We start from the raw sequence: 14409 nt of genomic DNA, 5'->3' as shown, positions 1-14409 counted from the left end.
GATATGGAGAGAGCTGTCTGCGGATAAGAAGACTCCTTTATCAAGAGTACCCTTCAAGTATCGTAGAACGCGATGAGCTGCGTCTAAGTGTACTTGGCTAGGTGTTTGCATGAATTGACTGAGGTTGTTTACGGCGAAGGTGATATCCGGCCGCGTAACCGTTAAGTAAAGTAATCTGCCTATGAGACGACGGTAAACTGACGGATCTGGTAAAGGTGTACCGTCGGTGGGACTGAGACGGAGTTTTTGTTCCATGGGAAACTCAGAAGGACGTGCAGCGGTGAGTCCAGAATCTTTCAAAATATCAAGAGCATATTTCCTTTGACATAGAAAAATGTCTTGTGATGAGCGAGATACTTCGATACCAAGGAAGTACTGCAGACGGCCCAGATCTTTTAGTGAAAAGGCTTTATTCAGAAATATTTTTAACTGGGAGATAGCATGATCATTATTTCCCGTGATAATTATATCGTCTACTTAGACAAGGACATAGATTTGAGTGGAGTGAGATCTAAAGGTAAAAAGAGAATAGTCACTTTTAGACTGAGAAAAGCCACGTTCGATGAGAACGGAGGAAAATTTTGAAAACCATTGTCGAGAGGCCTGTTTGAGACCATAGAGAGATTTATGGAGACGACATACTTTAGACTCCCCCTGAGATGAAAAACCGGGGGGTAATTTCATGTAAACTTCTTCATTAAGGTCGCCTTGAAGAAAGGCGTTATTGACATCCAATTGATGGAGATTCCACCCTTTAATGGCGGCAAGAGAAAGAAGGACACGAATGGTTACTAATTTAGCAACTGGAGCAAAGGTGTCATTATAGTCCAACCCCTCGATTTGGGTGTAGCCTTTGGCTACTAGGTGGGCTTTATATCGCTCTATAGACCCATCGGATTTGAATTTAATTTTATACACCCATTTGCAACCGATGGGCTTTTTGCCGGGTGGTAAACCAGTGATTGTCCGGGTTTTATTTTCTTCCAAGGCTGAGATTTCCTTGGCCATGGCATCTTTCCAATGGGGGGACTTCATTGCTTGAGTGAAAGAGGTTGGTTCGGAAGACGATAAAACCGAAGAGAGAAATTGTTGATGAGAATTGGAAAACGAATTAATGGAAAAATAGTTTTCAAGAGGATATTTAATAGTGTTTGTATTTGAACACACATAGTCGTCTAGATGACTAGGTGGGCGGCGAGACCGAACCGGTCGGCCGGAATCGGCAACGACGGAGTCGGAGCTCCGGACGTCGGGTGAAGGATTCGGTAATGAAGAGTCATTGCTCGGTGGTGGAATAGACCGTTCTGGAGGCACACCAGGACCGGGGTCTTCATTACGGTCTGCTGAAGGCACCCCTGTTGGGGAAGGCGGTTCATTGTGAGTTGGACCTGAAGTCGGGCCAGCAGGGGTGTCTGAAGGCACCCCTGTCGCTGAATCCAGACTCCCGGGAACAGGAACAGCAGATTCATCAGTGAATCTGCTGCTGTCCGGCGGTGGGATGGATTGAATTTTATCGTTTGCCGGAAAGACAAACGTGTCGTCGTCGTCGATGGAGATGAAGGGTGCCGGACGCGAGATAGAGGGTTGTACCATCGGTGTGGATGACATCGGGAATCGGTTTTCAATAAAGGTCACATCACGTGAAATATATATACGTCGGGTGGAGATATCATAGATTCGATAACCCTTTTGTCCATTTGGATAAGCAAGGAAGATGTCGGCGGAAGAACGAGCATCCATCTTAGTTTTGACCAAAGGAATTCGGGCATAACAAAGACATCCGAATACACGTAAGTGTGAAAGATTCGGAGGAGAACCCATGAGGACTTCATGAGGTGATTTTCCATCAAGAATAGGTGTAGGTAACTTGTTAATGAGATAGACGGCGGTTAGAACGCATTCTCCCCAAAAGGAAAGAGGGAGATGAGCTTGAAGACGTAAAGATCGTGCCACTTCAAGAATGTGACGGTGTTTGCGCTCAACAACTCCGTTTTGTTGAGGTGTATAGGTACAACTACGTTGGTGGGAAATTCCCTTTTCAAGAAACCAACGTTGTAGAGAATTATTCATAAACTCGGATCCATTGTCCGTTCGAATTGTTTTAATGTTACAATTGAATTGTGTGTGAACGTAATTAGAGAAATTCATAATTAACGTATTTGAGTCCGATTTGGAACTCATGAGAAATATCCAAGTACAACGTGAAAAATCGTCAACAAGGGTTAAAAAATAACGACACCCGGAGGTGGAGGGGACCGGAAAGGGACCCCATAAATCCATATGTACTATGTCAAATATACTTGAAGAAGTAGTAGTACTATTTGGAAAAGGTAAGCGACTTTGTTTTGAAAGAGAACATAATTCGCACGGTACTTTATTTGATAAAAAATTAAAATTCATACATGGAAGTCTAGAATTAAAATATTGAAAACGTGAAAAAGATGGGTGGCCAAGACGGCAATGCCATAAAACAAAAGACTCATGACTAGAATTATCTCGAACTAGATTTGAAACTGAAAGGATGGGACGCTCCGTGCGAAGGAAATAAAGGTCGTCATGAAGACTACCATGCCCAATCTCCGTCTTCGTTTTTCGGTCCTGAAAAAGACACAAATCACGGTCAAATAGGACGGTACAACGAAGTGATTTAGAAATCTGAGATATAGATATGAGATTAAATTGAAAAGAAGGGATGTGAAGAACATCCTTTAAATAAAATCTATTCGTAAAATAGATGGTACCAATATGATCAACCTTGACCAGGAGTCGTCCGGTAATCGGACATATAAATCCGGTGGTGCAAGGGAATAAGAAGAGAATCTTGAAAGATTGGAACAAATATGTTTAGCGGCTCCCGAATCAATAACCCATGGAGGATGAGAAGAAGAAGAGTACTTACCTGTGAGATTGATGAGGGGATCCTTGTTGGTGCCGTTAGAGTGGTCGGTTGGTTGCCTATTGCGGTCCAATAATGCTAAAATACCTTGATATTCCTCATTAGTAAAAGATGACGCTGCAGGCACCCCCGAACCGTTATGGTTCATGGCCGAACCATTGTTGTCCATAACCGAGGCAGTCACGGCATCTTGTCATGTTCGGTTCCTTTCACGTTGACCATAGTTGGGTGGATACCCATGTAATTTGTAGCATGAGGAAACATCATGTCCATGAATTTTGCAATTTTCGCAAAAAGGTCGAGGACGTTTAGTACGTTGTCTATCGGAACCGTTGAATCGGTTATGTGAGTAATCGTTGGAACCAACCGCAAGGGCAGCAGTATTAGAGTCAACATTCATGGGAGTAATGAGATTTTGTTGAACCTCTTCTTGCTTGATAAGTGAATGTATTCGAAGAATTGAAGGGAAGGGTTCAATTAACAAGATTTGACTCCGAATTGATGAGAACCGGTCATTAAGACCTTGAAGAAATTCCATAGCTCTATCTTGGTTGGTTCTTTCTACCAAAGAGCGACCATGACCACATATACAAGGCTCGGTGATTAGCAAGGAATTGAGTTCATCTTGAAGTGCCTTGAGATGTGTAAAATACGTAGAAACGTCTAAATTCTCTTGTTTGAGACAAGAAATAGCTCTCTTTAATTGAAAGATTTTAGGAGCATTGGTTTGATGAAATCTATCAAAGAGATTCTTCCATATATCGGATGCCGTCTCATCATATAAGATAGATGATCGAAGAGGTGGGTCTACCGAATTAATAAGCCAACTAGAAACGAGATCGTTACATCGTCCCCATTGTTCTAATTCATTAGGATCGGTGGATTTATCGATGCTTCCATCTACGAAACCTAGTTTGCCCTTTGCCCGTAAAGCTTTTGACATTCCTCGAGACCATGAGGAGTAATTATCACCGGTTATAAGTGGTGTAATAAGAATAGTAGTAGGAGAATCCGAATGGTGAACATCAAACGGCCCACTATTGAGATTAGTGTGAATTTGAGAAGTTTCCGAAGTTTCGGGAGTAGTCATGATTCAAAAAAAAAAATTTGAAGGCTCTTATACCATGTGAAAAGGTTAAAGCTTTGATTGATAAACTCACTCGAGTATGACTGAGTGAAGATGAAGGTGATGATCTTCTCGGTTGATAACCGAGAGAGAGTGAGAAAGATATTAGTCTCGGCTATAACCGAGAGAGTATGTGACAACTCTCGGTGAAGCCGAGAGTGATGATATGAAGCTCGGGTATAACCGAGAGAGAGATGAGTGGAGCTCTCGGTTATAACCGAGGATTGTTGATGATGATCTCGGTTGAAGCCGAGAGATGAAGATCGGTGAGCTTGTTGGTTGTTGTGTGAGAGAGAGAGAGAGATAGGTAATTACCTTGTTTATTAACACTACAACTTGTACATTACATTATGTATGGATCTCTTTATATAGGTTTACATGATAGAGTTTTAAGTTATCAAAACTTATCTAAACTAATCCTAAACTAATCTAAACTATAATCCTAATACCTAAGGAATCCTAGTTGTAGTAGGATTCCTATTTGGACCAAGTCCACTCGGTTTGGCCGAGTGGAGTGGACCTTCCAACACTGTTCTCTCTCTTCTATCTCTCGGTTCACTATCACTAATCAAGAGGCTGACACTTCTTCTGGTACTACTTTACCACCTGTTTCCACTCAATCATCACCGGTGTTCGATGTCCACCATTCGGACTCACCAACCACTGTCCTCATCACTCCTCTCCTATCCGGAGATAACTACTCGTCTTGGGCTCGTGCCATGAAAATGGCTTTACGTGCAAAAGACAAACTTGGATTTGTTAACGGTACCATTCCTCAACCATCACCTCCCTCTGAACTTCATTCATGGAATCGGTGCAATGATCTTGTTGCGAGTTGGTTAATGAACTCTGTATCTGAAGATATTCGCTCGTCCATTTTGTACGATAACAATGCAGCCGCTATATGGCAAAATCTTCACGATCGCTATTTCCAGACTAATGCTCCGAAGATATTCCAATTGAAAAGAGCTATCTCTTCCCTCAAACAAGAGGGATTCGATGTTTCATCATACTTTACTCATTTGAGAACATTACAGAATGAACTTTATTCTCTCATGGTCATCGAACCATGTATATGTGGTCACGGGAAGTCCATCTTGGACCGTTCAAATCAGGAACGTGCGATGGAGTTTCTCCAAGGATTGCACGATCCCTTCTCGGCTATTCGTAGCCAGATTATTTTGATGGACCCTTTCCCATCAATCTTACGTATCCACTCACTCGTGAAGCAAGAGGAGGTGCAACAAAATATTTGTGCTCCTCTTCCCATAAGCAACGAAGTTGCTACCCTCGCGGTTAGTCACCATGATAGTCAACCTTTTCGGTTTGACAAGTTTGAGAAACCGAGACCTAAACGAGCAAGACCTTACTGTGATCATTGCAAACAACATGGCCACCACATATCCACGTCATATCTCCAGCAGGTTCTTCTAGCAACTTCGCTTACTCCAGACCAATATCAATCACTCCTTACTATGTTGGACCAACAAAAACAGACTGGAGGCACCTCCACTGCAGGCACCACAGCTCCATTTATTAACCTAGCAGGTATGACGTTTCCTTCTTCTTCTTGGGTGATAGATTCAGGAGCAGGGAAACACATTTGTGTTTCCCTTTCTCGTTTTTCAAATTATTCTAAAGCACATCCCAATTACTTTGTTAAGTTACCCGATGGTTCACGTGTTCAAGTGCTTCACATTGGTTCCGTATTTTTTACTAATACGCTTTATCTCACAGAAGTATTACATATACCTTCGTTTCATTTTAATTTACTGTCCGTCTCTCAATTATCTCGCTCACTTCGTTGTACCGTGATGTTTGATTGTGGACTTTGTGTCTTTCAAGACCGCATAACGAAAGTGACGATTGGACATGGTGATCTCTATGACGGGTTTTACTTCCTTCGCACGGACAATCAAGTTTTTCAAGTTTCTAGCTTAGTTGATTCTAGTTCTAGCAATGTTTCTTTTAGTGTATGGCATTGGCGTATAGGCCATCCATCCCTTTGTCGCTTTAAGTATTTTAGTTCAAGGATTCCATGTATGAATTTTTTGAATTTTAATGATAATAAGATTCTGTGCGATATATGTCCTCGTTCAAAGCAAACTCGTTTACCCTTTATTTCTAGCACTTCTTCTTCTTCTCATTATTTTGAACTTGTTCATGGTGATTTATGAGGACCCTTTTCGGTCCCGTCTACTTCGGGTTTCCGTTATTTCCTTACTCTAGTAGACGACTACTCTCGTTGTACATGGTTGTTCTTATTACATTCCAAATTCGAGACCACTAAAGTACTCATTAATTTTTTCACATATGATAATACACAATTTCACACCACCGTTCAAAAATTTCGTTCCGATAATGGTTCGGAATTCGTAAATTCCAATTTTCAGTCTTGGCTACTTGATCATGGAATCATACACCAAAAAAGTTGCCCGTATACTCCTCAACAAAATGGAGTAGTAGAACGTAAAACATCGTCATATACTTGAAGTCGCACGATGTCTCCGTATTCAAGCACATCTCCCTCTTTCTTTTTGGGGAGAATGTGTACTTACAGCAGTTTATTTAATAAATAAACTTCCAACACCTATCCTTCATGGTTTATCACCTCATGAACGTCTTTTAGGTTCTCCTACGGATCTTTCTCATTTACGCGTTTTTGGTTGTTTGTGTTACGCACATATCCCATTACCAAAAACAAAAATGGACCCAAGGGCTTCACCTGGTCTCTTCATTGGTTACCCAAACGGACAAAAAGGATACCGTATATTCGATCTCAATTCACATCGCATATTTGTTTCTCGAGATGTAGTGTTTAGGGAAAATTACTTTCCTCTTTCGTTTCCTACCAACACTACCTCACCTTCACCACCGCCACACATTCCCTTCGTGTCCATTTCCGACAACGGGTCTTTCTTTTTTCCCACACCTCAATCAGCAGGGACTAGGTCTCCTCCACCTGCTTCTTCGCATTCTACTGACTTCATGCTTCCGCAACAAGAGGTGCATATAACGCCTCCTACTGTTCTTCCGGGCGCGCCTTCAGATGACCCATCTCCATCTCATTCTCTGTAGGCGCCCACTCCCTCTTCACCTGGTTCCTCAGCCGAGATACCATTAGATCCTATCAAAGATTCTACAGGCACCACCACACTTGCCCGACCACAACGCACCAGGAAACAACCGGACCACCTACGTGATTACGTATGTTCCAGTACTTCTTCTATCGTATACCCTCTTGAACACACTTTTTCCATCAATTCCTTTTCGGCTCCTCATAAGGCCTTATTAACTTCCATTCTTTCATCCAGAGAACCTTCAAATTCTCTGAAGCAATGACATCTCCTCATTGGCGTGAGGCAATGTCCAATTAAAGCATTAGAATCAAATAAAACATGGTCCGTTGTCCCATTACCTTCAGGAAAACGACCCATTGGCTGCAAATGGGTCTATAAGATAAAATTTAGGTCCGACGGTTCTATTGAGCGCTATAAGGCTCGTTTAGTTGCTAAGGGATACACTCAGATTGAGGGCCTAGACTATACTGACACTTTCGATCCTGTTGCTAAACTAGTAACGGTTAGGGTTCTATTATCAATCGCTACCATCAAGGGATGGTCCCTTCATCAACTAGACGTAAACAACGCTTTTCTTCAAGGCGATTTACATGACGAAGTCTTCATGAAATTACCCTCTGGTTTTTCACGACAGGGGGAGGCATCTGTCTGCCATCTTCGTAAATCATTATACGGCCTTAAATAGCCTCTTGATAGTGGTTTTCTAAGTTTTCTTCTGTTCTCCTTCACAAAGGATTCAAACAATCCAAATCGGATTACTCTCTTTTCACCTTCACCTCTTGCACCACTTCTATTTACGTCTTAGTATACGTAGATGATATAATTATTACAGGAAATAATGAATCAGCAATTTCCAAACTTAAAAGTTACCTCGACCACACTTTTTCTCTTAAAGACCTCGGTTCACTTAAATATTTTTTAGGTAGTGAGGTTTCTAGATCCTCTCATGGACTCTTTTTATGTCAACGGAAATATGCACTAGATATTCTCAAAGATTCTGGTTTAACTGCTTCCAAACCATCTCCTTTTCCTATGGAGCAAAAACTCTGTCTCAAACCCACTGATGGGGATCCACTTCCAGATCCTTCTGTTTATCGTCGCCTCATTGGTCGTCTTCTCTATCTAACTGTCACTTGCCCTGACATTACTTTCGCAGTGAATAATTTGAGTCAATTCATGCAACATCCAATGACTACACATCTCGACGCTGCACATCGAGTCCTTCGTTATATCAAAGGCTCCCTTGGTAACGGTATTTTTTTATCATCTTCCAATTCTCCTCACCTTACGGGATACTGTGATTCTGACTGGGCTAGTTGCCCTTCCACACGAGATCAACTACTGGTTATTTTACCATGTTGGGCTCTAGTCTCTTGTCCTGGAAATCTAAGAAACAACCAACGGTTTCCAGATCCTCTGCTGAAGCAGAGTATCAGGCCTTAGCAGTACTTACTTGTGAGCACTACAAAAACGAAGACCATTTATGACGGAAAGGGTCCGTCGAAAATAAAGGTAAAGCCGTCGGAAAAGACTTCTTTATTCAAACTAAGATTTTGTCTCAAATGTCACTTAATCTAACAAAAGATAATTTTGTTACGGTGAGAGAAGGTAAGTGGACAAACCATTAAATCTTCTTTATACGTTTCTGTCTTCTAGGTTTTGACGCTCGGAGAATGAAGGTTAGAAGAGAAAACCGTGTTGGGGACTCCCTTAAAAAGAAGAAGAATTGAGCTTTGAGGATTTAAATAGAAGTTGGAGATTTTGAATACTTTTACGGGAATTAAGGGTTTAGATTTCAAATATGGTTGTAATTGGATACTATCTTATCATTTACTTCTAAAATTTCTACCAATGGCTAAGTTTGGTTCATATACATCCCTCAAAGTTCTACAATGCTTGAACTACAAATAAACGTATTGTTCTTTGTTTAACTGTTCATCACCTAATATCTATAAAGACGCAAAATGTCTTTACTGCAATATATACCACCGCATAAAATATTCAAAGAATTTTACCGTGCCGTAGGCACGGGTTATAATCTAGTTTATATAATAAAAACAGAAGGGAAAACGATGACTGAGACAAACATCCTTTTTTCATAAAGGATATTGTCTAGAAGGCCTTCTCAAAATTTAAAATATAGTCCTTCGTAGAAATAAAGTTACCTATTTAAAAAACAATAATCGTTTCATTCTGAGAAATAAAAATACTAATTAATGAAAAAAAAGTAACAAAATAAATTTGAAGGGCTAAAAAAAGAAATTAAAATCTCTCTCTTTCAAAAAAATAATAACTAATTTAAGAGAAAATAAACAAAAAAAAATAATAAAAAATAATAACTAATAAAAATCTCCCTCTCACAATAAAATATAACAATAATTTTCGTAACATTCGATTGATACAAGTGTCACTCTCTCTATATATCAGGTAAGGATGGAAAACCAGTGGAAGCAAATAATATACACATCAAAACCCTAATTAACTAACGGAATGTAATGGGGAAGCTCCAGTTTGTGTGTTTGAATTAGAAAAAGAAAAAAGGTCCAACAAAGAGTCGGACCCAGGTTCGCTGGAGTCAAAGTCCAGAGTGCTAACCACTACACCATAGAACCCAGATATGTTCCTAAGGCAGTTAAAATTTATTTTAATAGTTCTGTTTGCTTCATGTGATATACATTGTAGAAGCAGTCTTCTGAAAATTATAAAAGATTAGAATTTTCAATCACAAACTAAACAAAAAAAAAACAGACTCAACCCGCTTCTTGCGACTCTCACTTGAATCGTATGTGAGAGAAAAATGTTTCTCTCTCCTCTCACATGTTCAGTCACATGCAGTTCAAGTGGGAGTCTCAGGAGGCGGATTGAGTAGCCTTGTTGCAAACTAAATATGAGTTCATCACTCCAACCAAAAGAACTTGGTCCACATAAGAAACTTCGAATGTGGACGAATCCAATTAAAATTCGTCGGTATAAACCGGACTTTGGTTTTGATTTTTGTTTAAAAAACGGAGTCCTTTTGTTTAAAAAACGGAGTCCTTAGTATTATGTATGTGAAATGGTGGGTGATATGGGAGTAGTTAGTGGGAGAGGGAGGAATTGGGATGCACATCAATCCTATAAGCTATCTGAATGTCCGTATTTCGATAATTATCCGACGGATATTATAAATCAATATATGAATCCGATAATTCCGAAACTTTAACAAAATTTCAAATCTTTCCTTTAAAGTTTTATCCATTAGATGTAAATAATAAATCTCAACCATACATTTTATATATTATTATAAATAAATTTTAATTTTAATTGTTTTTTTATATTACTTATCGGATACGGATATTTATCAGATCGAATATTAGTGTATCTGTATCCGATATCTGATAAGAAGATATCCGATAAAGAATATCTGAATTATGCCAAACTTGAAGATTTGTGCCAAACTTGAAGTTTTAAATTCAAGGTTGTGCAGACGAAGGGGACGGGCTACCCGAGAAAAATTGCATACTTCTTGTTGAGACACTGAAATATCATATACATGAAATTTTTACTCACATTGCTTAGGACGATATTTTACCAATTTTTAAGACAGCTTGAGACTGGACTCAAGTCAAATTTCATAATATTTTTATCTGACTCGTCTGAATGTCTGACTCAACCAAATTTGAGTAGTATTGTTGTTGTAATGCAAATGGGCAAGAATGATGAAGAATGAATTGAATGCAGCTATTAGGAGTGGCAGGAAGTTTGAAGGGAATAACATCTGAGTCAGTGGCGTCCGAATGCGTATTAAAATCATATAAGGACGGAGAAATTCAACTTCTAAACAACACTGACTCGCATAAACTTTCCATCTTCTCTGCTTACTTTACTAGCACCAATGATCAACAACAACAGCAACATCAACTAGCTTGCAACTTTGCTACGTTCTTACCCTTGACGAAGATACTCCCCTCCAGGTACTTTTTCCAATAACAGTATCTGTGTTTTTTTATTGTCTGAATCTGACTTGTCCGAGTCTGAATTGTCTTAATCTAGACCCGTCCGAGGTTGACTTATTTGAGTAAAGAGCTCAAAATTCATTTTAGGTTATTTCAAACAATGTACTTCTAGTTATGACTAATTTTATGTTACACTCTTTTTTAGCGAGCGGAGTGGATCAAGTACATGGGAGTTTTCGCAAACTTGGAAGATAGAGCAAATCAAGTCTACCAGGCAGTTAAGTCCTAATCTCTCATTTTTATTTATTCTCCTTTGAGAATTTGGCTATGAAATTTTGATTTATTTTTGTTATTGTTTTATGAAATTGTGAATTTTTGAATGGATGTATCTGAATTAGGTTAAAGAAAATTATATGTGTTTGACAAAAGTTGGAGAGAGCAAAACCACCTCTTTCAAACCAGTTGTAGCTTGGCTTTGGTTTAGCCAGGTTGGTGCAAATTATTATTGAATCCAAACAGATCCTTAACTAATCATCCATCTCTCTCATTCCTCTTTTATTGGAGTTTGTAGGATGTTTGGTATTTCACTAATGAACCATACAAAATGAAGGTATGAATTTCATTTTATTTTCTTAGGTGGATTTTTGTGTTTATATTTTCGCAAGTTTCGTAACCTAACTTATTTTGATCAAGAGTCAGTAGTCATTTCAGGTCCATTGAGATAATAAACTCTTAACTCAATTTTGTTTTATGTTTGATTTAGATAGACTTAAAATCGATCTAAATCAGTATTTCAGAATCAAACACACAAGCCAAAAGAAAAAACATTTTGAAATTACTCTCAAACACGAGTTAGATCTGAGTTAAGATAAAACACCACCTTAGTCAATGTCATTTTATCCTACAGGGTATTTTTAGTGAAAAATGATAGAGAACATGAAAATCCAGACATACTCTAAACATATATGCTATGTGACTTGTTGTGATTCGTGTTTTTGATGATTCTATTCACTGGACAACGAATCACGGCAAGCCACATAGGATGTATGTCTAGAGTATGTCTGGATTTTCTTATTTTCTATCATTTCTCATTTTTAGTCCTTTGTCAAATTAAACTTAGCAAAATTAGTTTGGTTTTCCCTTAAAGTTATCTTACTGCAAAATACTCTATGCTATATACGAAAAATTAATCAAAAACAAAAAAAAGTATGTGACAGATGCAGGTGGAGAAAATGTAGACGAATCAATAAACAAAAATATATATAACATTTCGACCCCCGGTAACTTGGACGAGCTCCATGCTATCTTATGTGTAAGTAATATGAATAAAAAAACAGCTTTATTATCTGTATAATAGATTATTTTTGTTGAATTTATTTGCCTCTTTTTTCAGACTGTGGATGTAGTGATTGATGAGACCTATATTTCACATCCACTTGAATATAGTCTCTTAACATTTCTTCAAAATATCAAAGTTGATAATGAAAATAAAGATCAATTTGATTTTACTTTTCTTGAAAAGCAAAGTCTTTGGAGATATGATAAAAGGATTCAAGATTCAAATTCTATTGGTAAGTGTTATTATATTTTTCATGAATATAAATTGTAAAACTGTATAGAGTCATTACAAAAAATATTGACTTGTAGATTTCGACCCCTACTGGAAAGTCTGATTTCAGAAGTCCAAAATGCTTTCGTACCTAGTAGACAAATATCAGATAACATTATTGTGGCACGGGAAATTTTTCACTCTATGGCTAATACCTCAGCAGCAGATGGATACTTCGCACTAAAGGTAGATATGGCAAAGGCATATGATCGGGTAGATTAGAAATTTCTACATGATGTTCTAACCCGATATGGTATTATAACGAAATCATTACTTCTTATTATGAATTTTGTAACGACATCATCTTTCTCTATTTTACTGAATGGAATACCTAAAGGTTTCTTCTATAGTGAGCGGGGATTAAGACAAGGATGTCCATTAAGCCCTTACTTATTTATATTATGTTCAGAAACACTCACCAAATTAGTGGTTCAGGCAGAAACTGACGGTTTATATTGTGGGCTGAAATTAAATCGATACGCTCCAAGTGTAAATCATTTGATGTTCGCTGATGACTTATTCTTTTTTTGCAAGGCATCGGAAACTAATGTTACACAGTTAAAGCAAATCCTGGATTCTTATGCGTCTTATTCGGGACAACTTATAAATTATCAGAAATCATCTGTGAAACTTAGTAGGAACTAAGAGTCTACTAGAAAGGAGATGGTAACCAACGGGTTAGGACTTCAGGAAATGAAGAATGATGATAAGTATCTGGGGAATTTTCTTCTCAAACCAAAACACTGGAAAGGAGATGGTGACCAATGGGTTAGGAGTTCAGGAAATGAAGAATGATGATAAGTATCTAGGGAATTTTCTTCTCAAACCAAAACACAAGATCAAATCATATGATTTTACCGTGGACAAAATTGAAAATAAATTAACGGGTTGAAAAAGGAAGACACTCTCACACGCGGGAAGAACGGTCCTTCTCAAAAGTGAGTTGTCCTCCATACCTATTTATTTTCTATCTACTAATATTGTTCCGAAAGGGGTGATCGAGAATATTGAGAAACACCAAAGAAATTTTTGGTGGGGGCATGATACAGAATCCGTGAAAATGCATTATCTTAGTTGGAGGAAGTTACAAGCCAGTCAGAAAAATGGAGGACTAGGAATCCGTAATATGGGCTTGATGAACAAAGCAATGGTTGGCAAATTGGTGTGGAGATTCATCACAGAACCAAATGCTTTATGGGTTCAACTATTGAGAGCCAAATATCTTAAAAGCTCTGATTTTTGGTGACATAAATCCAAAGCTCCTTGTTCAAAAACTTGGAAAGGTATGCTATCAATGAGAGAGTTCATTAAGGAAAGATTCTGTTTTGCGGTAGGAGATGGTGCGAATATTCGTATTTGGGAAGATCCATGGGTTCCCATCTTGAGGGGTTTCAAGCCAGGAAAAAGAGTGGAGGAACAAGGCATACCAAAACTATTTCGAGTTAAGGACTTGATTAATTCATCCGGAGAGTGGAAGAAGGAAGTAATAGTCGATGTGTTCGATGAAATCTCAGCGAGAGCTACACTTCAAATTCAACTGAGTACATGAAGAAGGATTGACAAAGCCATATGGGTGCATACAGAAATAGGAACTTCCTCGACGAAATCACTTTACAAATCAATTGAGAAAGTTATCCCCTCATCAGCCGAAAATTGTTAGTTATCTTCAACTTTCTCCTGGCATTCTTTTTTGGAAAAAATTATGTGTGTTACCAAGAGTCAAATTCTTCATTTGGCGGTTACTACTGTTGGATTTTCCTCCT

At 38.5% G+C, this 14409-nt stretch overlaps 1 pseudogene across 1 annotated transcript; it reads left to right on the top strand.

Annotated features, from left to right (window-relative positions):
* Positions 1-10760: 10760 nt before the first annotated feature.
* LOC147564088 (uncharacterized) lies at positions 10761-12738 on the top strand (annotated as a pseudogene). Its single transcript, XR_015225912.1, has 7 exons — positions 10761-11055; positions 11243-11314; positions 11436-11525; positions 11609-11647; positions 12245-12349; positions 12431-12608; positions 12685-12738. The product of XR_015225912.1 is annotated as an uncharacterized LOC147564088 (transcript).
* The last annotated feature ends 1671 nt before the right edge of the window (positions 12739-14409 follow it).

The sequence above is a fragment of the Eschscholzia californica genome, unplaced genomic scaffold (assembly GCF_041429995.1).
Source record: "Eschscholzia californica isolate CP2 unplaced genomic scaffold, dmEscCali1.0.p SCAF_1, whole genome shotgun sequence".
In the NCBI taxonomy this organism is placed as follows: domain Eukaryota; kingdom Viridiplantae; phylum Streptophyta; class Magnoliopsida; order Ranunculales; family Papaveraceae; genus Eschscholzia; species Eschscholzia californica.
The sequence above is the reverse complement of the archived record's forward strand: the minus strand, read 5'-3'. Positions and strand labels throughout refer to the sequence as shown.